The sequence below is a fragment of the Chiloscyllium punctatum genome, chromosome 33, assembly GCF_047496795.1.
Source record: "Chiloscyllium punctatum isolate Juve2018m chromosome 33, sChiPun1.3, whole genome shotgun sequence".
Classification (NCBI taxonomy): Eukaryota; Metazoa; Chordata; class Chondrichthyes; order Orectolobiformes; family Hemiscylliidae; genus Chiloscyllium; species Chiloscyllium punctatum.
In genome coordinates, this window is record NC_092771.1 from 68,672,007 (window position 1) to 68,681,082 (window position 9,076).

Genomic DNA, 9,076 nt, shown 5'->3' on the forward strand with positions numbered 1-9,076 from the left:
CCCCCAGCGAATGAAAGCGAATACAACATATTCCTTCTTAACAACACTATCAGCTTGGTGGCAGATTTGATGGATCTCTGGTCATGAAATCCAAGATCCATCTGTTCCTCCACACTATTCAGTATTCTGCCTTTACCCCTGTATTCTGCATTCAAGTCTCACCTTCCAGAATGCATCACTTCACACTTTTTCAGATTTGACTTCATCTGCCACTTCTCAGCCCAGCTCTACATCCTGTCAATGTCCCATTGCAACCTCCAGCAGACATCCACACTATTCACCACTCCACCAACCTTCATGTCATTATCAAACTTACTTACCCACTCTTCCACTCACACATCCAAGTCTTTAATAAAATCAGAAAGAGCAGAGATTTTTTGACCTCTCCCTGCGGAAGAAAACTGGTCACTGAGCTCCAGGCTGAATGATTTCCAACTGTCATCAACCTCTGTCTTCTCCGGGCCAGGAATTCTGTATCCAGACAGGCAGGTTTCCCTGTATCCCATGCTCTGTACTTTCTCAATGAGCCATAAATGCGTTTTGTCACGTTCTCAAAGGATTCAATAAGACCTGTCCCTTACAAAGCCATGATGACTTTCTCTAATCAAACTATGGTTTTCCAAGGAATCATAAATCCTGACTCTCAGAATCCTCTCCAATGATCTGCACATCACAGACAGAAGACTGACAGGTCTGTGATTCCCAGGATTATCTCTATTCCCTTTCTTGAACAATGTATGGCTGATTCACCTAACCTGCACACCTTTGGGCTGTGGATGGAAACCGGAGCACCTGTCGGAAACCCACGCAGACATGGAGAGAATGTGCAAACTCCACACAGACAGTCGCCTGGGCCTGGAATTGAAATCGCGTCCCTAGTGCTATGAGGCAGCAGTGCTAACCACTGAGCCACCGTGCTGCGCCTTGTAACTCTCTATAGCCCTGCTTCTGATCCTTGGTTCCTCAAACTTAAGTTAGCTTCCTTCTTCCTCTTGACTAGATGTTCTACATCCCTTGGAACCTTGTCAAATGCTTTGCTGAAGTTCATGTAGACAACGCTGGCTGCTCTGCCTTCATCTATCTCTTGGTCAACTCCTCGAAGAGTCAATCTGATTTGTGAATCACGGTTTCCCACTCACAAAGCCATGCTGACTATCTCTAATCAGCCCTGGCCTTTCCAAATATATGTAGCTCCTTTCTCTCAGAATCTCCTCCAACAACTTACCCAGCACTGACTCACTGGGCTGTGATTTCCTGGCTGCTCCCTGCAGACCTTAAGTGATGGAACAGCATTAGCCACCCTCCAGTCTTCCGGTAACTCATTGTGTCTGTTGATAATATAAATATCTCTGTTAGGGATACTGCAATCTCTTCCCCAGATTCCCACAATGTTCTAGGATCAATCTAATAAGTGACTGAGTATTGATCTACCTTTATTTGTTTTAAGATTCCAGCACTTTTTCTTCTCTGTTGAGGATTCTTTCCAAGACATCACTATTTATTTCCCCAACTTCTCGAGCTTCCATGTCTTTCTCCACAGGAAATTCTGACAACACTATTTTGTCTCATATCTCACCCACCTCCTGATAGTTAAGGTGCCCTATTCTCTACCAAGTTACTCTTTAGCCCGTATTGAAACTTGTGTAAAGGTTTCTGAAAATTCAAATAAACCGTATCCTCAGTACAACCTCTCCTACAACCGTATCTATACTGCCATTTATATTCACACCAATAAAAATAAAATCCAACAGGCTCAAAAACACATTCTCTTTTTATTAAAAGCGTTTCTAAGGGTCCAGTTATTGTTCATTGACATATCCTTTCAAACATATTTCAGCTCCCGACCTACTGTCAGGCGAACACTGTTTGGTTTCAGACTGACAGCAGAAAGGGTTATGGGAGTTCGTGTTTATCAATCTGAAAAAGGTAGCTTACAGGTTCAACAGGTAATAGAGGTTTTGAAAATAAGGAGGGTCGTGGGGACTGAAGGACATTATGGAGATAGGGAGTGATGTGGGGTCTGTATGTGATTATGGACACAGAGAGTGCAGTGGTGACTGAAGAACATTATGGAGATAGGGAGTGATGTGGGTCCTGAAAGGGGCCAAAGAGATCTGCAGGGCTGTTGGGCCTAAAGGAGGTTGCACAGATCAGGAGGATGATGGGGATTGAAGGAGGTTACTCTGAACAGGAGGGTCGTTGGGTCAGGATGAGATTATGGAGATAGGGAGGGTTGTGGGGCCTTTTGGAGGTTATGGAGTTAGGGAGGTTTGTGGGGAATAATTCAGGTTACATGGATAGGAAGAGTCATGGGGACTGAAGGAGTTTATGGAGAGAGGGAGGGCTGTGGGGACTGAAGGAGGTTATCTAGATAGTAAGTTTATAGAGAAGCACAGGAAAGAAGAGCAGGTATCAGCCATTTCACCACAGAGTCAGTCCCACCATTCAACATGATCACGACTGATCATTTAACCCAGTACAGTATTCCTGCTTTCAGACCTTACTCTGATATTATAGTGACTACTGGCATTTAGTGATACAGCGGGCTGTAGTAACTGGAACAGGGGGGTGGGGGGGGGGGGTGTCTTACAGAGATAGGGAAGGTTGTGGAAGCTCGGACAGGTGACAGATACAGGGCGGGTTTTAGGATGGCAAGGACTTTACAGGGATTTGGAGGAATGCAGGGATAGGACGTGATAACAATCACAGGGAGGATTTTGGGAGCTCGATCTGAGACGGGTACAGCTGAGAACAGAAGTGAGTCAAACAGTCAGGGACAGGCAGTGACAAGGAAGGACTAATAAATTAAACTGCATTTATTTCAATGCAAGGGGCCTAACAGGGAAGGCGGATGAACTCAGGGCATGGTTAGGAACATGGGACTGGGATCTCATAGCATTTACAGAAACATGCCTCAGGGATGGGCAGGACTGGCAGCTTAATGTTCCAGGATACAAATGTTACAGGAAGGATGGAAAGGGAGGCAAGAGAGGAAGGGGAGTGACATTTTTGATAAGGGATAGCATTACAGCTGTACTGAGGGAGGATATTCCCAGAAATACATCCAGGAATGTTATTTGGGTGGAACTGAGAAATAAGAAAGGGATGATCACCTTATTATGATTGTATTACAGACCATCTAATAGTCAAAGGGAAATTGCCAAACAAACTTGCACGGAGATCTCAGCTTACTGTAAGAGTAATAGGGTAGGTATGGTAGAGGATTTTAACTTTCCAAACATCGACTGGGACTGCCATAGTGTTAAAGGTTAAGAAGGAGAGGAATTTCTTAAGTGTGTACAAGACAATTTTCTGATTCAGTATGTGGATGTACCTACTAGAGAAGGTGCAAAACTTGACCTACTGTTAGGAAATAAGGCAGGGCAGGTGAGTGAAGTGTCAGTGGGTGAGCTCTTTGAGCCCAGCGACCATAATTCTATTTGTTTTAAAATAGTGATGGAAAAGGATAGACCAGATCTAAAAGTTGAAGTTCTAAATTTGAGAAAGGCCAATTTTGACGGTATTAGGCAAGAAATTTTGAAAGCTGATTGGAGGCAGATGTTTGCAGCGAAACGGACGGCTGGAGAATGGGAAGCCTTCAGAAATGAGATAACAAGAGTCCAGAGAAACTATATTCTTGTCAGGGTGAAAGGGAAGGCTGGTAAGTATTGGGAATTCTGGATGACTAAAGAAATTGAGTGTTTGGTTCAGAAAATGAAGGAAGCATATGTCAGGTATAGACAGGATAGACTGTAGGGAAATAGATGGTGACATCTTGCAAATCATCCAGCACTTCCTCCTCTGTAATCTGGATGTCTTGAAACGGTTAAAGGCGAAAACAATCCCCAGGAAGTGATCAGGTGTACCCGGGAACTCTGTGGCAAGCTACAGAAGTGATTGCTGGGCCTCTTGCTGAGATATTTGTATCATTAATAGTCACAGGAGAGGGGCCAGAAGACTGGAGGTTGTCAAAAGTGGTGCCACTGTTTAAGAAGGGTGGTAAAGACAAGCTAGGGAACTATAGACTGTTCAGCCTGAACTCAGTGGTGAGCAAGTTGTTGGAGGGAATCCTGAGGGACAAGATGCACATGTATTTGGAAAGGCAAGGACTGATTAGCAATAGTTGACATGGCTTTGTGCGTGGGAAATCATGTCTCATAAACATGATTGAGTTTTTTGAAGTAGTAACAAAGAATATTGAGGAGAGCAGAGTGATAGATGTGATTTATATGGACTTCAGTGAGGCATTCGACAAGTTTCCCCATGATGAGCAAGGTTAGAACTCATTGAATACAGGGAGAACTAGCCATTTAAATACAGAACTGGCTCAAAGGTAAAAGACAGAGAGTGGTGGTGGAGGGTAGTTTTTTCAGACTGGAGGCCTGTGACCAGTGCAGTGCCACAAGGATCGGTGCTGGGCCATCTACTTTTTGTAATTTACATAAATGATTTGGATGCGAGCAGAAGAGGTACAGTTAGTAAGTTTACAGATGACACCAAAATTGGAGGTGTAGTGGACAGCGAAGAGGGTTACAACAGGATCTGGACCAGATGGGACAATGGGCTAACTGGCAGATGGAGTTTAATTCAGATAAATGTGATGTGCTGCATTTTGGGAAAGCAAGTCTTAGCAGGACTTATACACGTAATGGTGAGGTCCTGGGGAGTGTTGCTGACCAAAGAGACCTTGGAGTGCAAGTTCATAGCTCCTTGAAAGTAGAGTCGCAGGTAAATAGGATAGTGAAGGCGGCATTTGGTATGCTTTCCTTTATTGGTCAGAGTATTCAGTACAGGAGATGGGAGGTCATGTTGCGACTGTACAGCACTTTGGTTTGGCCACTGTTGGAATGTTTTGTGCAATTACGGTCTCCTTCCGGAAGAATTGTTGTGAAACTTGAAAGGGTTCAGAAAAGATTTACAAGGATGTTGCCAGGGCTGGAGGATTTGAGCACAAGGGAGAGCCTGAACAGGCTGGGGCAGTTTTCCCTGGAGCTTCGGAGGCTGATGGGTGACCTTACAGAGGTTTACAAAATTATGAGGGGCATGGATAGGATAAATAGACAAAGTCTCTTCCCTGGGGTCAGGGAGTCCAGAATTCGAAGGCATAGGTTTAGGATGAGAGGGGAAAGATATAAAAGAGACCTCAGGGACAACTTTTTCACGTAGAGGGTGGTACGTGTATGGAACGAGCTGCCAGAGGATGTGGTGGAGGATGGTACAATTGCAACATCCAAGAGGCATTTGGATGGGTGTATGAATGGGAAGGGTTTGGAGGAATATGGGCCAGGTGCTGGCAGGTTGGACTAGATTGGGTTGGGATATCTGGTCGGCATGGACAGGTTGGACCGAAGGGTCTGTTTCCTTGCTGTACATCTCTATGACTCTATCACTCATAGTCTGGTCGCGTCTGGAGGAGATTGAAGGTATAAAGGTTTGTAGTTACCGAAGGAAATTCCATCAATGGGGACCAGCAGAGTTTACAGAGACTGAGTGTGTTTTAGAGACAGGAAGAGTTCATAGTCATCATTAGAAATGCAGAAACTAATTTATGAGAGAGGCAGGGTCACTCTGCACTGTGCCCAGAGACAAGGAGGAGTCTAACAGCTGGAGGAGGTTACTAAGGTACAGAGCTTTTATGTTGTCGTGACGGGAAGGTTACAGAGATCATGAAGGTGAAGGAGTTCAAAAAAGTAACAAAGACAGGGAGGTTTTTCAGGTCTGGAAAGGACTACACTGACCTGAATGGGTTAAGGAACTGAAGAGTTGTTTTTCTTCAGTTAAGGAGAGATGTGACAGAACCCGGCACTAAAGGCAAAGGCAGAAACTTGGAGAGTTTGACTGATATAAGGAGCTGACAGGGATAAGCAGGATTGTAGGGGCTGATAGAGATAGGGGAAGTGGTATCGATGAAACAGACAATGGAGAAACTGACAGACAGAGGGAGGGTTCTGTGGAACAGATGAATTTACAGACAAGATGGTGATAATGAAGCCTGAGAATTTTCTCATGTTCCTTGCCCAGCATTGTTCCTACATCATGCCCTCAGGGTCTGAATTAAAGCCCACTAACTCCTCCCTGTGCTGTTTACTGTGAGTGATCTTACCGGCTGCAGGATTTACTGAAGGCTCCAGATCTCCCTCTGGCTGACCAACTGTCTTCAATGTGGTGATGGACGAGACAAGAATTGGGAATTCTGCTGAGTCAGGGACATCAGGAATACCTACAGGAGACAGAGAAGTAGACAGAATGGGAAATTAGACTAATGCAATGAAGGTTACACATGGAGAATGGCACTGAGTCCCACAGAGATCTGGAAAATCCCAGTCTCCATCCATGGCCTGTGCAGTTGCTTCCCTCTGGAGTGGAGAATGCTGTTGGCTCAGGATCTGGAGTAGCTGCAAGAGCGAGAGACACTGACAAAGGCAGCAATTAGACCAACACAGTGAGGGATATCACATGGAGAGAGACAGTGTGATATCAGCAGAGTGCAGGAATGTATCAGGATCACACAATGGTATCATCAGAAGTGGTTCTGACCAGTGAGCACTGCTACCAGTACTCAGGGAGGACTGAGCTATTTTATTGGGATAGGCTCCTCTGGTACCAGGATTATGCAGTGTGATATAAATGGACACAGATGAGGAGGGGGACAGGTCTGAGGTGAATGGAAATTCCCAAGTCCAAAGAGAAAGGTTGAAATATTGGAACACCATGGAGATGTGAATGAAGACCAAAAGAAACAGTAAGGGACTGAGTATAATTAAAATATGACATTGTCAAACAGATTTGTGACAGGAAATTATTGGTTAAAATAAAGTAAATGCCATTTCCGCCCCTCACAATTCCTCATACACCACAAGTGACATCACTTCTGCCCCTCACATCATCGCTGATGTCACACACTCAGTGATTTCCACGCCCCCCAACGACTGTGTTTGCCACCACTTCCGCCCTCACCAACGCCACTCATCTGCATTCTGCTGACACCACCCTCAGGTCCCACCGTCACCATCCCTGCCCCCAGAACCCTGAGGGGAACACCATCCCTGCTCATGACTCCATCCCCGTTCCCCCTAACACCACACCAACTCCAGTTACAGGCTCAGTTCCCTCCCCCAGCTCCACACCTACGCTTGGTCCCAGCTCCCAGTCCTGCCGAGTTTTCACCATTCCCCCTGACCTCCCCCTCACTGAGGGCGAATGATCAGTCCTCAGCAAAAGCCTCACCTTTATCCCCCTCCGTCCACACATCAATGAATTTAATACACGCCGTGACATCGAACACTTCTTCCACCCCCTCCACCTCAGAGCTTACTTTTACAATGAAGACTCCCGCCTATTTTCTGAGGACCCCTTTGCCGGCCCCCAATACACTCCATCCACCTGGACACCCCGCGCTGGCCTATTACCTGCCTTTGATCTCTTCATTTCCAACTTCCACCGAGACATTAACCGCCTCACCCTATCTACCCCCTCCCCCACTCCAAACTCTCACTCTCACAACGTGCAGCCCTCCACTTCCTCTGCTCCAATACCGACCTCACCATCAAACCAGCAGATAAAGGGGGTGCAGTGGGAGTCTGGTGCACTGACCTCTACACCGCTGAAGCCATGATGCCAACTCAAAGACACCTCCTCCTACCACCCCCTCTACCATGACCCACCTCCCATCACCAAACCGTCATCTCCCAGAGCAGACAGAACCTCATCACCTCAGGAGGAGATCTCCCACCCACAGCTTCCAACCTCATTGTCCAGGATCCCCCACTGCCCGGTTCTACCTCCTTCCCAAGATCCACAAGCCTGACCACCCTGGCCGACCCATTGTCTCAGCATGCTTCTACCCCACCGAACTCATGTCTGCCTACCTCGACATTGTCCTATCCCCCAGTCCAGGAACTACCCACATTCATTCGAGACACCACTCACACCCTCCACTCCTCCAAGACTTCCGTTTCCCTGGGCCCCAACGCCTCATCTTCACAATGGATATCCAATCCCTCTACACCTCCATCCACCATGACCAGGACCTCCAAGCCCTCCGGTTCTTCATCTCCCGACGTCGACAACAGAACCTTTCCACCGACACTCGCATGCATTTGGCTGAATTTGTCCTCACCCTTAACAATTTTTCCTTCAAATCCTCCCACTTCCTCCAGACCAAAGTGGTAGCCATGGGCACCCGTATGGGCCCCAGCTATGCCTGTCTCTTTGTTAGCTCCGTAGAACAGTCCATCTTCCGTAGTTACACCGGCACCACTCCCCACGTCTTCCTCCACTACATTGATGACGGCATTGGCACCACCTCGTGCTCCCTCGAGGAGTTTGAGCAATTCATCAACTTCACCAACACATTCCACCCTGACCTTAAATTTACCTGGACCATCACTGACACCTCCCTCCCCTTCCTGGACCTCTCAATCCCCATTAATGACAACCGACTTGACACCGACATTTTTTACAAACCTGCCGTCTCCCACAGCTACATAGATTACACATCTTCCGACCCTACCGCCTGCAAAATTCCCAACCCCTATTCCCAATTCCTCCACCTCCACCGTACCTGCTCCCAGATGGGCCAGTTCCACCACAGAACACACCAGATAGCCTCCTTCTTTAGAGATCGGAATTTCCCTTCCCACGTGGTAAAAGATGCCCTCCAACGCATCTCGTCCACATCCTGCACCTCCGCCTTCAGACCTCACCCCTCCAACTGTAACAAGGACAGAACCCCCCTGGTGGTCACTTTCCACCCTACCAACCTTCGCATGAACCAAATTATCCGCCGCCATTTCCGCCACCTCCAAACGGACCCCACCACCAGGGATATATTTCCCTCCCCACTCCTCTCCACTTTCCGCAAAGACCATTCCCTCTGTGACTACCTGGTCAGTTCCATGCCCCCCAGAAACCCCCCCTCCCTTCCTGGCACCTTCTCCTGCCACTGCAGGAGTTGCAGAACCTGCGCCCACACCTCTCCCCTCACCACCATCCAAGGCTCCAAAGGAGCCTTCCACATCCAAAGTTTTACCTGCACATCCACCAATATCATTTATTGTATCCGTTGCTCCTGATG

The 9,076-nt window shown here is 47.2% G+C and overlaps 1 long non-coding RNA gene across 1 annotated transcript in view; it reads right to left on the reverse strand.

The window, feature by feature from the left end:
* LOC140458618 (uncharacterized) overlaps positions 1-6,189 on the reverse strand; it is a 59,351-nt gene extending 53,162 nt beyond the window's left edge. The window contains exon 1 of the long non-coding RNA XR_011953618.1: positions 6,104-6,189. This is a non-coding gene — a long non-coding RNA (uncharacterized lncRNA). The remainder of the gene's footprint in view (positions 1-6,103) is intronic.
* Between the last annotated feature and the right edge of the window lie 2,887 nt (positions 6,190-9,076).